The sequence below is a fragment of the Nuphar pumila genome, chromosome 3 (genome assembly GCF_984573655.1).
Source record: "Nuphar pumila chromosome 3, dmNupPumi1.hap1.1, whole genome shotgun sequence".
Taxonomy (NCBI): domain Eukaryota; kingdom Viridiplantae; phylum Streptophyta; class Magnoliopsida; order Nymphaeales; family Nymphaeaceae; genus Nuphar; species Nuphar pumila.
Window position 1 is genome coordinate 127,595,324 of NC_143251.1, and position 14,844 is coordinate 127,610,167.

General features: G+C 39.3%; 1 protein-coding gene across 1 annotated transcript in view; it reads right to left on the bottom strand.

Moving 5' to 3' along the window:
* Positions 1-8,600: 8,600 nt before the first annotated feature.
* Positions 8,601-14,844, bottom strand: part of LOC149843707 (PH, RCC1 and FYVE domains-containing protein 1-like) — an 89,447-nt gene continuing 83,203 nt past the window's right edge. The window contains exon 12 of the mRNA XM_090000034.1: positions 8,601-10,081. The gene's annotated coding sequence lies outside the window, so the exon portion shown is untranslated. The remainder of the gene's footprint in view (positions 10,082-14,844) is intronic.

Genomic DNA, 14,844 nt, shown 5'->3' on the forward strand with positions numbered 1-14,844 from the left:
AAATCATTTGAGAACCCGTCATGTTTCCTGCCCCACCCCTCTCATCTCAAGTGAAACCCCATAAGTGTCGAATATTGCCTCACCCCCTCTACTAAACCATTAGCTTCTTATGAATTGTTAGCTTCTATTGACCCCACTCTACTGGATAACCCACCACATACTCATCCCATGGTCATCCGTGATCAAGATGGCACACTAAAGCCCCAGACCTTTAGTGTCGAGTCACGCGCTTCCTGTTCTCTCATTTCTCAACTCTCGGTTAATCTAGAATCTTCCACGTTTAAACAGGCCTCTACAAATAAACACTGGCAACAAGCCATGCATACTGAATGTCAGGCTCTTTTGCATCACAACACTTGGACCTTGGTTCCTCCTCATCCCAGTCAGAATTGGGTCAGTTGCAAATGGGTCTATTATGTTAAAAGACACTATAAGGTGTGTTTGGTTGCCAAAGGCTTTCATCAATAAGGTATTATTTTTTTGAAACCTTTAGTCTGGTTGTCACGCCCCCCTATGATCCGCACTGTTCTTGCTATTGTTGCGGGCAATCGTTTCCCTGTGAGACAACTTAATGTCAACAACGCCTTCTTGAATGGTGATTTAAACGAGACTGTCTATATGATTCAATCAGCTGGTTTGTTCACCCTGATCATCTAGACTTTGTTTGTCGTCTAACTAAAGCTCTCTATGGGTTGTGTCAGGCCCTGAGAACCTGGCTTCAAAAATTGAGTCAGGCTCTTGTTTTTTATGGTTTTTCAAGCTCTCGCACAGATCTGTCCTTGTTTGTTCCGAATCATGGCAATCTTCGGCTTTATGTGCTAGTTTATGAGGATGATATTATTGTTACATGAAATTCTACCATGGATGTCAAATCCTTCATTAAATATTTGGGAAACCAATTTGCGCTTAAGGGTCTAGGTGATCTACACTATTTCCTCAGCATTCAGGAAACCCATTCTACCTGCAAACTCTATCTATCTCAGCAGAAGTACACCTTTGACCTGCTAGTCCGCACCAACATGATTGATGCCAAGCCTATGTCCATGCCTATGGCTGCTTCTACTTGCCTCTCTATGCACACTAGGACACTCCTTCCTATTATTGCAGTGTTGTTGGAGTTCTTCAATACGTCACACTAACTCATCCAGATTTATCCTTTCCTGTGAACATAGTGTGTTAGTTCATGCATGCTTTAACCTCTAAACACTGGTATGTAATCAAACGCATTCTTCAGTACCTCAAGTTTACCATTCAACATGGTATACAATTCTATCCTAGTAAGTCGACCATGCTGTCTGTATGTTGATGCTGATTGGGCTGACTCCACAGATGATCAGAAATCTACCTTTGCCTATGACGTGTTTCTTGTACCAAATCTTCTTTCATGGAGTTCTAAGAAGTAAAGTATTGTCTTTAGGTCTAGTACCGAGGTTGAATAGCCGTTGCAAACGCAACTACTGAGTCTATATGGCTACAGTTCCTTCTTCGAGAGCTTGGGCTCCCTGTTTCTCATTCCCTTATTACATACTGTGACAATGTGTTTTACAATGTACCTCGCTGCTCATCCAATGTTTCACAGTTGTAGCAAGCATATTCAACTTTACATTCATTTCGTTTGAGACAAAGTCATTGTTAAATATCTTAGTGTTCAACATGTCTTATCTAATGATCAGTTGCTGGCTGACGTGCTGACTAAACCTCTTACGGTGCAACGATTCAAATTCAAGCTCAATGACTCCCTTGGGTCGTTAAGCTTGTGGAGGGATGTCAAGACACATAGTTTGGATTCCGGTCTATAGGTACAGACCCAACAAGATCCAACAACCTAGAAGAGTCACACGTCTAGCATGAATCCCTGTCAAGTAAGTCTGGCTCGGCTATGGCCTGCCCAGCCATGCTGGGCAGACTCGACCAAGTTGAGCTTGGTCTTTACCGAACCCAACTTGGTCCCCGTCTATGGGCAGTCCGGCTCAGCTGAGCCAAGCCCGGCTAACACCGGGTCTCAGCTTGGCTCACCTCGACTCTGGATCCGGCTCAGCTGGTCGGTTCGAATCCGGGTCAGGTTCGGCCCCTGCTACACGAACATGGCACCAACACATGATTTAAAAAAAATGTGTTCTTATTTTCGCAGTACGATGAATCCTTTAGCTCACCCCATCGGCGCAACGGACTCTACGTGCGCACTCAAAGAGTTCTCCTAAGATACCAAGCCTCCAAAGTCCAAGAAGTTCAAGGAATCTCCTCAAGAAGTCAAGATGTTCAAGACTCTCAATCAAGATAAGATACATTGCACTCTCCTTGTAAACTTGTTTCTAGTAGTTATTCTCAATTAGGAAACACGCTAATTGCCCCATGTAAATAATCTATATAATGGAACCCTGTCTTGTATTAATTGAGTGAGTGACAAGTAGTCATGGATGTAGGTCACGTCGATTGAACAATGTTGAAATTCATGTGGGTGCATTATGTGTATCGATTATGTGCGGCCTCATAGTGTAGATGTTTTTCGTTGTTTACACATCTCCTTCGATCTCTTTTGAAGTATATAAAATCATAGATAATCAATTGACATATCTAAACACATCTAGATAAATCAAATTATGAATAATTTATACTTGCAATTAGAAACAACATGTAATTATAATTAACAATCATCAACATTATTTTAGTCAAGATAAAAAATAAGACCTGGCTTATTTAAATAAGCAATCGGGTATGCTAAAATAATAACAGTTTGATTGTTATACAATTTTAGACATGAAAGAGGAAAAGTTTGCTTTTGGCTTAAAAAGACATAATTTAGGTAATTGAATAAGCTTTTCAACACATCAAAAAACACTAAATTCTAATCTATGGTGGCAAAGTTATGACTTCCACAAAGCTGACTATGTCAAGTTATAATCCATCCAAATATATATAAGATCCAAACACAAATTTGAATAAATAATATATATAAATTATTAATAACATCAAGAAAGGGAGAAAGAGAAAGTGTACTTTTTACTACAAAACTCCCAAATTCATATTGATTAAAATAGAAACAAAAATAAGGCACAAGACTATATCAACTTACTTTAACTTGAACCTCTATAAAAAGAGAATCGAGCTCAAGCTTTTATTTTCACCTTAGGTTTATGAGCACACCAAATGAGACAGTCTTGATCTTACCGCTTTGTTACATGGCAAAAAGCTACATAGAAAGATTTCTCCATTGCTCCTCCCTAGGGTGAGACTATTTATAAAGTATAGAGACTACAGTCTCCCATTAAAAAAATGAGTCAATTAATACCCACCTTCAACCACACTTTTTTAATTGACAAGGTCATCCCTTATTAGATAATATTTTTAATTAAAATAAGATTTTAAAAGTTGTAAAGATTTTAGTGATACAAAAAATAAAATTTAACAAACACAATAATTACAAACATGTCCCCAAAAAAAGATTTTAAAAAACTTGTTTGGCAAATCACGACTTCCACTCAATATATGCATATTTACTAGTATTAAAGCTATGACTATATTAAAAGATGTATTAGAGGTTTGTCCTTAATATAATAAGCTCACACTAGCCACTGTTGCGAGCATTAAAAAATCTTTGTTCACCTATATGGTACCAATATAGAATACGTTGATTGTTTAAGACCAAAGTTTGCATAGTTAATCCTATCTTGAAGGTTACTAACAAGTGTGGTTATCAACCATTGTCTCTCAATAGGGGTACATGATGCCGCATATATCAAATTGCTTATCTAAAAGAGAGATAATGTCGAGTCTACTGCAAGCATGTGTGTTGCATGCTCTACAGTCTGTATTAGGTTCTCGAGTGATTTTCTCATATTGACGTCGAGAGTAAATCTATCTCTTGAAGATATCATCTTCAAGAGACCTTATTGTAGAAAAAGAATAAAATACACTACATCACCCCAACCCACCCAAGCTTATACCCCTAACTTGATTTGTGAGACATCAAAGACCGTGTATCCAAAGTTTTGAGGTTGTGGTTTCTTTCTGTGTCTAAACTGACACAACTTATATAAGTTTTCAGATGAGCTCATTCTGCAACCAAAACTGATAAAACTAAAACAAGATCTTGCATAAGTCATAGTTGCATGCAATATCAAAACAACAATTCATAAACATAATCATGACCATATTTGATTATCCATAAATTTTATTAAAAAGTTATGCAAGGCCATATAAAATATCCAACATCACTTAGACTTTTTTTTGTTTGTATTTAAAAGCCAAATTAATAGAGAAACATTAGAATGAAAAATAATTGCATGAAGACTGACTCAAGTTGTGAAAGTTGAATAAATTGTGATCTCTAAGATCTTAACCAATATGATGGCAAGAAATCATAAATAAAGAAAAAAAAAGAGTATGGATAATTTATCACAAACCAATATGATGGCAAAAATTCATGATAAGTCAGAATATTAAAAAATAAAAAATAGACTACAAATAATTAATCACAAAAATTTGGATTTTTTTCATAAAATTTACCAAATCAAATGAAAGGAAAAAAAAGATGAGATTGCCGATTTTTGGATGATAATTGAGGTAATGGATGGAAAGAAGTAATAAAATAATGGGTATAAGGTGAAGAATAATATATATAATAACAAAGAGAGAGAGAGAGAGACGGTTGTAGGGATGGTTATGGAAATTGTTTATTAATAATCCGTTGCTAAAAATTGGTTTCCAAGACTGGCAGGGGAAAGACCCTTATAGAACAGTTACCTAATTGGAGGGTAACTTTCTAAGATAAATGACAAAAATGATATAACACAATATATATATATATATATATAGAGAGAGAGAGGTGATAAAAGAAATAAAAAGTTACCTAATTGTAAAAGGTAAATGTTTAGAGAGAGCCTACTAATGTTGGTAACTATTCAGATTCTCAAAATTTTATGAAAATGCCATGTAGGACTTCTTTTAAATGAAAGGAAAATACAAATGCTTAAACCAATTTTTTAATTACATTCTAAAACATATTGTATAAAGGTCATTGGGGAAAAAGTAACAAACACTCAAAAATTTTGCACTCACTACCCTTGCCTTTATTTTAATATATATATATATATATATATATATATATATATATATATATATATATATATATATATATATATATATATATTTGTTTACTTGCATTTACGCTTGCCACTCTTAAAAAAAGATTACACAAGCAATAAAGACAAGCTCTACATCAAATGCAACTGTACAAACAAAGTTGCAACAATTGGTATGAAAACCTATCTTAAATTTGAACAGTTACTGTGCTAGCGTTTTTCACTTGGTTTCTTATTTTGGGGACCGAGTCTAATTTGTAACTCGTTTTTGGTATAACATAAACGTCAATGAATGAAGGCTTGACTAAGAAATGCACCAAATTGAAGGTTGAGAAGGTAAGTCTATTAATTGCATTAAATATTTAGAGTCTGAGTTGGTAACGGCAAAAGGTAGATTTGTTGATATAAGTGCACAAAGTGAGAAAGTAGCAGATGCAAGGCCTACTTCAAGTGGTTCGCCTAATGAGCTGACAGAGGTTTTAGCTGACTTACATCGATATTTGAGTGTTGATGAAAAATAATTCATTGGAGATTATCATGGTGTGGAGAAGTGATGAAAAAATTTAGGGTACTGTATGTACTTGTACATCTTGACATATAAACTCGTTTTTTAGAAACCTGTATTTGTTGATAATATATATATATATATATATATATATATATATATATATATATATATATATATATATATATATATATATATATATATATATATATATATATATATATATATAATGAGAACTGAACATATTACGTCCTATTTCTCATTCTGCCCCGTTCTGCTCCATAGTTTTGAAGTGTTTTATGATAGATTTGAACCGTTACATGTGTTAATGGGAATCAACTCTTAGATCATGTTTTTCCACAAAAAAATGTGCTTTTATAAGCCAAAAAAATTGGTACCTTCATAGCCATTGATTTTAGATCACCGGAAAAACCTGTAGACAGGTCAGATTCCGGTGATCTAAAAGCCGGTTCCCACTAAACAAAACCTATAGATCACATCTATGGTGTTAGATGAGAGAAAAAATATAAAAAACCAGTGATTTTTTAGGGGGGCATATATATATATAGGTCAGTGGTGCAGATGTGCATATGTTATCAATGGATTGACTCATAGGTACAAGTGTTGTGACTCGATCTGACCTTATAGATGTGTTCGGCATGTTCAATTTATTAGAAATCAATCATTCGATCATGTTTTTTTTCAGAAAAATATCTTTTTTCAAGCGTGAAAAATTGGCACTTACAACCGTTGATTTTTTAATCACCAAAATTCCAGCACATACACTATACACTAGAATAACCAAATAGACCACGTAAATCATATTTGTAAGGTTAGATTCACTTAATAAGACACAAGCAATAAGATAACGCTCGTTTCAACTCGTCGATATTGTATGTACATTCGCACCAAAAACTTATGTCCCCCGCCTCCTACAAACACATATATGGTAATGGTGTTATTATGTACAAATGCCTCTAAATCTCCCATGCACATGTTTTGATTCAATCTAACCTCATGATTGATTCAACATGTTCAAAATAGTGGAAACCGACAATTGAAAAAACATTATTTTATGACCCAAAAAAAGTATCACACATTGTAGATCATTTTTTAAGCCTTATAAAATCCTGCCTGTGTCGTAATCAAAGAATTAAAGAGCCGATTCGTGAACATGTAAATCACATCTATAAGGTAAGTTTCATGGAAAACAATAAAAAAAATAAAAAATCTCATATATATATATATATATATAGAGAGAGAGAGAGAGAGAGAGTTAATTGGAGATTTGTATATTAAGGGAGATGGTAGGTGCTTTATGTGCATGAGCAATTTCTGCAACACCTAGCATGAGAACATGTAAAAGAGCAATTGATTAAAGGCAAATCACCATCATGTCCAGGAATCTTTGCAAAAGTTGCAAGATTCAGTTGGATCGTGCACTTCTGGTCGCTATTAAAAGTGGGATCCACTACCAAGAGTCTTTAAGTTGAGAGAGAGAGAGATGGAATCCATTTTGGATTTTATAGTGATGAAAAATACCACAATACGTGGCATTCCACCTTTGGTACCTAGTGACGGGTGACTAGCATCATGACCTGTGGTCTTTTTCCCTTTTAGATGTTTAAATTGTTCGGTGGAATGGCATCAAAACCAAGGGCCCATCGGTTACAAACGGGTGGAAAGGGACGTGGGACGTGTTTTTCCAATGAAAGGCACATCCTTCCAAAAATGAAAGCAGCTGAGGGTCATATTTTGTATAATTGATCCTCCATTATATTCGGTTTTCACATCTCAGTTCGCAACTGCGCCTCACTTTGGCATATGTGAGAGTAGCCAAGAAGGTGATGGCCGATGGGCCGACCTGGCTCTGCCCGATTAAGGCCCGACAGGCCTGACCCACATTCTTTTTCCAAGAAGGCACCATAGCAGAACCTACCGCAGAGTCTTCCTCCATAAGACACATACACCCACATATGTACCCTTGCACGACAAAAGCAAAGGATTCAGCCATACATGTAAATGAGAGAGAAAGGTAAAGGATATAAATTCAAACGTGTAAATGATTTGGTTTTTATCCATCCTTTGATCCGAATTAAAAATGAAAACCTCTATATAGGAAAACTATAACCAGGAGCCCCATACTTGGCCTTGTAAGAAAAACAAAAAAACGAAAACAAATTTTTTAATTTGTTTTCAAAAATTTCCCTTACTAATGAAATTCTGATACTGCCAGTTGACATTGGTTCAAGGACACTCATGCCAATCTCTCAAAAGTGCCATGGGAACAGATCGATTAATTCTTTTCCCCTTTCTTGATAGGCAAACTGAGAGTGCGTTCGATTCCATGAACAAAAATGCACCAGATGGAGTTTTATCGAAATGCACCCAAGAAAGTTTGTTCGGTTTGTATCCCAATGATTTTGGGAGACAACAGCCCCGTCAGATGCTTTTTGTCCTACACCTATGGTTCAGACGTTGTCCTGGGGAGGGGAGGGGAGGGGAGAAGATTTGTCCCCTGTATCAAACAAGGCCCGAGGGCATGTTTGATACGCCGTTCCCAGCGGGATTCGGATGGAAATCCCACTAGGAACAGTCAAATTTGACAAACGTTGGACGCGGCAGACGGCATTTCGCGCTTCCATAAATGTCCATAATTTTCAATCCAACTCCCCCCTGTTACAAAAAGAACAGGAACGGAGGGGACGAAAAAAAATGCATCAGCAGGTGTGCCGCACCCGTTGATGTCTCTCTCTCTCTCTGCAAGGGCTCCGCTGGAGCGGCGGGTGGCGGCACCACCACCTCCGTAACCAAGAGGGGGTGTTCCTTCGGCAGTGGGAGCAGCCGACCCTCTCTCTCATGCCTGACCCTCTCTCTTAAAAATGTCTCTCTCCTATGCAGCAGCCGGAGGGGCGGAGCGCTCTCTCTCGGTGAAGGGGTGCCGGCGGAGGCAAGGCCGCTTGGCCCCCTTCCTCTTCTTCTTATTCCTCTTATTCTTCTTCTCTTGTTCGTTCTTTTTCTTCTTTTGATTTTTGCTTAATTAGGGCTTTTTTCTAATTTCTTTGATGATAATCTTCTTCATTATTCTTCTTTCTTTATTTATTTTCTTCTTGATTAGTGCTTTCAAGAATCTCCATTGAAGCCTGTTTGAAAGAAGAATTTCATAAGACTGGTTCTTGTGGCAGGAATTTTGTGGATAATATTCATGCTCATTGTGTTATTATTTCAAGTCAGGTCATGCCAATTGTCTGTGGCTTCATTTTCAGGTGAGCTTTTGGAATTATCCCATCTAAATTGTTTGTTAATCATTTCTTGGTCATGATTTTTTATGAGGCATTCAGAATCAGAGTTTATCAGCAACCACAGAAGTGGCAGTTTGTCTTCTGTTGGTTGTTTGATAACATGATTTCTGATAGAGGCATATGCCAAATACTCTGTGTTAGTTTTCGATGACTTGCATTGATAAATGTATTATTTTTCTGATTTTTATGAACTTATACAGGGATTTGTGGTTTTTATGAACTTATTTTTGTGCTAGTTTTTTATATATGCTTTCTGTATCATAAATATTCATCAATTGAAGGTGAAAGTTTACTCTTTTGCGTCTAAACTTGTGCTCATTTCTGTCAAAACATTGCTAGATCATGAACCTGCTCTGAGCCTGTAACTTTTTGCAATTTCTGTTGCAATTTGTAACATAGCATCTGAGTACATCATCATCAAACAACGGACATTTGGAACATGGCATCCGAGTACAGTCCAAACAAATGTTGGACTTGGAACAGTTGTTACAGAACGAACATAACCAATGTTCAGTTCCATCTTTTTTGTTCATTTCGTCCAACCCTGGACAAGCCATCAAACATACCCTGAGGGAACCTGAAACGGTCAAACCTCTCACTTAATGATAGTTTGACCTTACCATCCAGCTATCTCATTCAACCCCAGAACCCAACAAGTCTTAACAACAGCAGTGTAAGGTCCTAGAATGCACCTTTGCTCTATGAAAAGGGGACTAGAAACCAACGGGGGCTCCACGTGGTTGGTAGGAGCTGTCAGTGCACGTCTCCGTGTGGTGGGATGTTGCAGGTTCAAACCACAGTGGTACGTTGAATAATAATTGGTAGGGATCTGCCTAACCCGAGCTTGCACTTCAAAGAAAAAAAGGGGACTAGAGCATACAACAGATTTAGTTGCTCATATTTCAAACAATTCAAAGGCAAACGAACCAGTACCACTATGGCTTCTCTCAAGATTTCTTGTTGATGCTTGTCATGCAGATGATGGCCTTACATGTTCTCTTCGATATTGGTATGAAAATAAATGCACAGGAACAAGAAGATCACAATGCTTGGCAGATTGCAATCCAGGACCTAGAGTACTTTGGCGGGCGTCAACTCTTTGAGGTCACGAGTAAATCCTGGATGCTTATCTGGTGATGAATTGCAATTACCAGAGCCTCACAGTTCTGTTGCATTTGAGATGGATTCAAGACCTAAATTGAACCAGACAAGGACAGCCCCCAAAGAGATTAAAGTCTATAGAAGGAATCAGTCAATTTTTAATGCGCAAATGCTATGTCAAGAGTCTTCACCAAAATTAGACCAATCGTACCAAGAACAAGCAGTGCAACATATTTGATATCCAAAACAGGCGGAAAAAGAAAAAAACTAATAGATCCTCACATTAGCTTGCTTTTGCCTTGCTCGATTAATCAAGATAAGACCAACCGCTCCAAGAACAAGCAGTGCAACACGTTTGATATCTAAAACGGGCAAACAAAAAAAACAGACCTTCAACACACACACACACACACACACACACACACACATATATATATATATATATATATATATATATATATATATATATATATATATATATATATATATATATATATATATGAGTGGGGATTGTGCTGCCCCTTTTTCATTAGGTCACTTTAGGACACTCCAAAAATCATAGTTTTAGGTGTTTTATGCTATATTTGAACTGCTAGATGTGTTTATCATTGCTTATTTATTAAGAAGCAAGCTTTGTCTCGAATTTATTTGATGTAAAGATAAAAATACGTTATCATCAAAGTTTAGTAAAATATCAAACATTGATTTTTTTACCTCTTCAAAATGCAATATGAGCATAAGGATGCTTAATAAAAAACATATTTTCTATTGAATAAATAATGTAAAACATATCTAACGGTTCAGTTCTAGCATAAAACACCTAAAACTATGATTTTTGAAGGGTCCTAATGTGACCTAACAAAAAAAAAAGAGCAGCACAATCCCCATTCTCATATATATGATACAATGATGGCACAGCGATAAATGAAACATGTTTTTGAATTTCCCATGTTTTTTTTGCAGTTTCAATCCCATAGATGCGTTCAGCATGATTGATTTAGTAAAAATCGACACTTGGATTATACATTTTGGATGGAAAAAAATGGTACTTGGAGCCTCAAGAATTTATGAAAATTGTATGCTGTTGATTTTTGAAACATTATAAAACCCATCCATGCATTAGAATCAAATGCTCCAAGAACTGATATAAAAACAAGCATATAGACCACATTTGTATGGTCAGAATTTCGAAAAAAAAAATGAAAATATAATAGCATGTTTCATTAGGATATATATATATATATATAATGAGTACGTGATAAATGAAATATGTTAAATGAGTTTTTCAAGGTTTTTTCGATTTATTTTTAAATTCTGACTGTACAAATGTGATCTATGTACTTGATTTTATAGGGATCAGCTCTGAAAATGCTCTATTCCGACACATGGGTTTCTATAACATTCCAAAAATCAACAGTCCAAAATCTTTGTATATTTTTGAGGCTCCAAATATCATATTTTTCATCGAAAACATATGATCCAAGTGTGGATTCCTTGTAAATCGACCATGCCCAACACATTTATGGGTCGGAACTGCAAAAAAACACCAGAAGAGCAGAAAAACCTAGTTAGCACATTTCATTTAGCACGTACCCATTTCTCTCTCTTTCTCTCTCTCTCTCTCTCTCTCTCTCTCTATATATATATATATATATATATATATATATATATATATATATATCCGTGCTTCTATGGTGGTACACAATTGATTTACATAGATCTAAGCTCCAAAAGCAAAATCTAACCATTGGATCATGTTTAGCATATTCTATTTATTATTTTCATGCGTTAAAGTTGACTCAACTGTGATGTTTTATACCATTTTTAAACCACTCATATTTTAATGAATTATGAGTCATTGGTTTTCACCATCTCAAAAAATAGAATCTTATGGTGTATTAAACATGATAAATCCTTTTAACATATTAAATAATTGTGCTAAACATGTGTATGGTTAGATTTACCATTTGGTGGCTAGATCTAACACAACTGAGTACCACCGTATGGTATCATGGTATAGAACCAACACACACACACACACACACACACACATATATATATATGAGAACTGAACATATTAGGCCATCTTTTTTTGTTAGGTCTCGTTAGGCCCCATAATTTGAAGTGTTTTATGATAGATCTGAACCATTAGATGTGTTTATCATGCTTTTTTAGTAGGAATCGACTCTTGGATCATGTTTTTTCGACAAAAAAATGTATTTTTATGAGCCAGGAAAATTTGATACCCTTATAACCATTAATTTTTTTATCACTGGAAAAACCTGTATACAGGTCAGATTCCGAAGAATCCAAAAGTCGGTTCCCACTAAACAAAACCTATAGATAACATCTATGGTGTAAAACCCGCTTTAAAAAAAAAAGAAAAAAAATTGGACCCGGGCCAGGTCGGGTCCAGACCCGGGCCAGGTCGGGTCCAGACCCGACCCGACCTCCTCTTCCCGGACCCCTCTTCATTAGGGTTTTAATAACCCGACTCAGGAAGAGGATTTCAAATCCTCTTCCCGAGCGCCCCCCCCCCCCCTTCCACCTTCGTTTTCGGAAGATTTAGGGAAACCCATCGGGGTTTCCCCATTCGTCGCCCCCCCTGAGGCTTTTAAAAGCACTGCAGGGGGGCGGGGAAAGGCACACAACCCTTTGCCCCCCTGTGCCGCCTCCTCCTTCCCTGCGCACGCCACCAGCGCCGCCCTCGATCCCCTCGCGACGACCCCGCCTCCTCCTTCTTTGTGCTCGCCACCGCTACCGTCGCTGCGCCCCGCGCCGACGCCGGCCACCTCTTCCCAGGTACGTCATCTCCTCCCTCTTCTCCCTCTCACCCCCTTCTCTGTCACCTCGCCGGGAGGCCGACAGGCGGCGCACGACCCGTGTCGCGCCTCCCACCTCCCCTGTGCCCATTGGAGACCCGACAGGGGGCCTACAGGGCCCCTGTCGTCCCCTTCTCTCTTTTGGGGGTTCGTCGGAGTGCCGGCAGGGGGCCAATGGCCCCTGCGACACCCCCTCGCCCCGATCTCTCTCTCTCTCTCTCTCTCTCTCTCTCTCTCTCTCTCTCTCTCTCTTCGGCAGGGGTTTGTCCCCTTGCCATCATCCTTTCGCCGGACGGCAGGGGCTCGGCCCCTGCCGATTCGCTGTCGTCGACAGGGGTGCGACCCCTTGCCATTTCAGTGTTGTCGGCGGGGGAGCAACCCCTATCGATTCGCTGTCGTCGGCAGGGGTGCGACCCCCTGTCGTTTCAGTGTTGTCGGCAGGGGAGCAACCCCTGCCGATTCGTTGCTGTCGGCAGGGGCTAGCCCCCTGCCGATTCGCTGTCGTCGGCAGGGGTGCGACCCCCTGTCGTTTCAGTGTTGTCGGCAGGGGAGCGACCCCTGCCGATTCGTTGTCATTGGCAGGGGTGCGACCCCCTGCCGTTTCAGTGTTGTCGACAGGGGAGCGACCCCTGCCGATTCGTTGCTGTCGGCAGGGGCTACCCCCCTGCCGATTCGTTGTCGTCGGCAGGGGTGCGACCCCCTGTCGTTTCAGTGTTGTCGGCAGGGGAGCGACCCCTGCCGATTCGTTGCTGTCGGCAGGGGCTAGCCCCCTGCCGCTTCGCTGCCGTCGGCAGGGGTGCGACCCCTGCCGCTTCAGTGCTGCCGACAGGGGCTAGCCCCCTGCCGCTTCGCTGCCGTCGGCAGGGGTGCGACCCCTGCCGCTTTGGTGCTGTCGGTAGGGGCTAGCCCCCTGCCGATTCGTTGCTGTCGGCAGGGGCTAGCCCCCTGCCACTTCGCTGTTGTCGGCAGGGGTGCGACCCCTGCCGCTTCAGTGTTGTCTGCAGGGGCTCGCCCCCTGCCGCCTCGCTATGTTTGACAATGGCTCTTTCTCTGCCACCTTGCTGTTTTCGGCAGTGGCTCGTTCCTGTCGCCTAAACCTACCCATGTCCTCGTCGCACCATTAATTATATTAGCAAAATTGAATATTTAACACTTGCATATTTACGCAACAGGTCCCGATCGTGCTCCACGGCTCAACCCTCGTATTATCCTCTCGCGTAGGCGTACGCAGCTGCACGACATCCCAAGGTAGGGTAAAGTCGCACAAAGGGCAATAAATGAACCTATTTAAGTTGAAATAATTAAGATGCCCATGCTAGACATGCTTAGAGTATATGGCTTCTGAAATGCGTATTTTCTTGTTTTGCATGCTCATGGGTTGAGGTTCAATTTCATTCTTCGATTATTATTTTGTGTAGTTGTTTATGAATTTAAGGTGTGGTTTCGTATTTCTTAAAATACATACGCCCTTGTTTGCTTGCACATTTCCTTTGAGTGAGGTATGACTTCGTGTCTCGTGTATTACTTATAACCTTATGTGTTTGCCTATCTAAGTGGTCAAGGTATGGTTTTGGTACCTCGTGTGTTACTTATGTGTTTTTCGTGCGATGTGCGGCATTGCAAGCCGAGAGTTGTTTGTCGTCATGTTATAACCTGCATATGTTGACACTTATGGTAAATATGTACCTACATAAATGTAGTATTGTGCCGATCCTGTTTTCACTTGTTTTCAAAACACTAGAAGTTGTACTTGTGCATTACAGTTCTTTAAAAGAGGGTTTCCTCCTGCGAACCCAGTGCTCTTCAAATGACACAACTTTTGCAAAGTTAAGTTTTAATCCTCGCAGGATTTCGAAGTTGCATTTGAGTCCTCCCAAGTCCGCACACTTGGGAGAAATATTTTATAACCTTGATTCGAGTTGCGACCCAATTCGAATAACCCCGATCAGGGGCATGAGCATATGAATGAGTGTGGTTCTGTTGAAGGACCCATTCTTTATTTATCAATCTAGTTTCACATGTCGATACTAAGA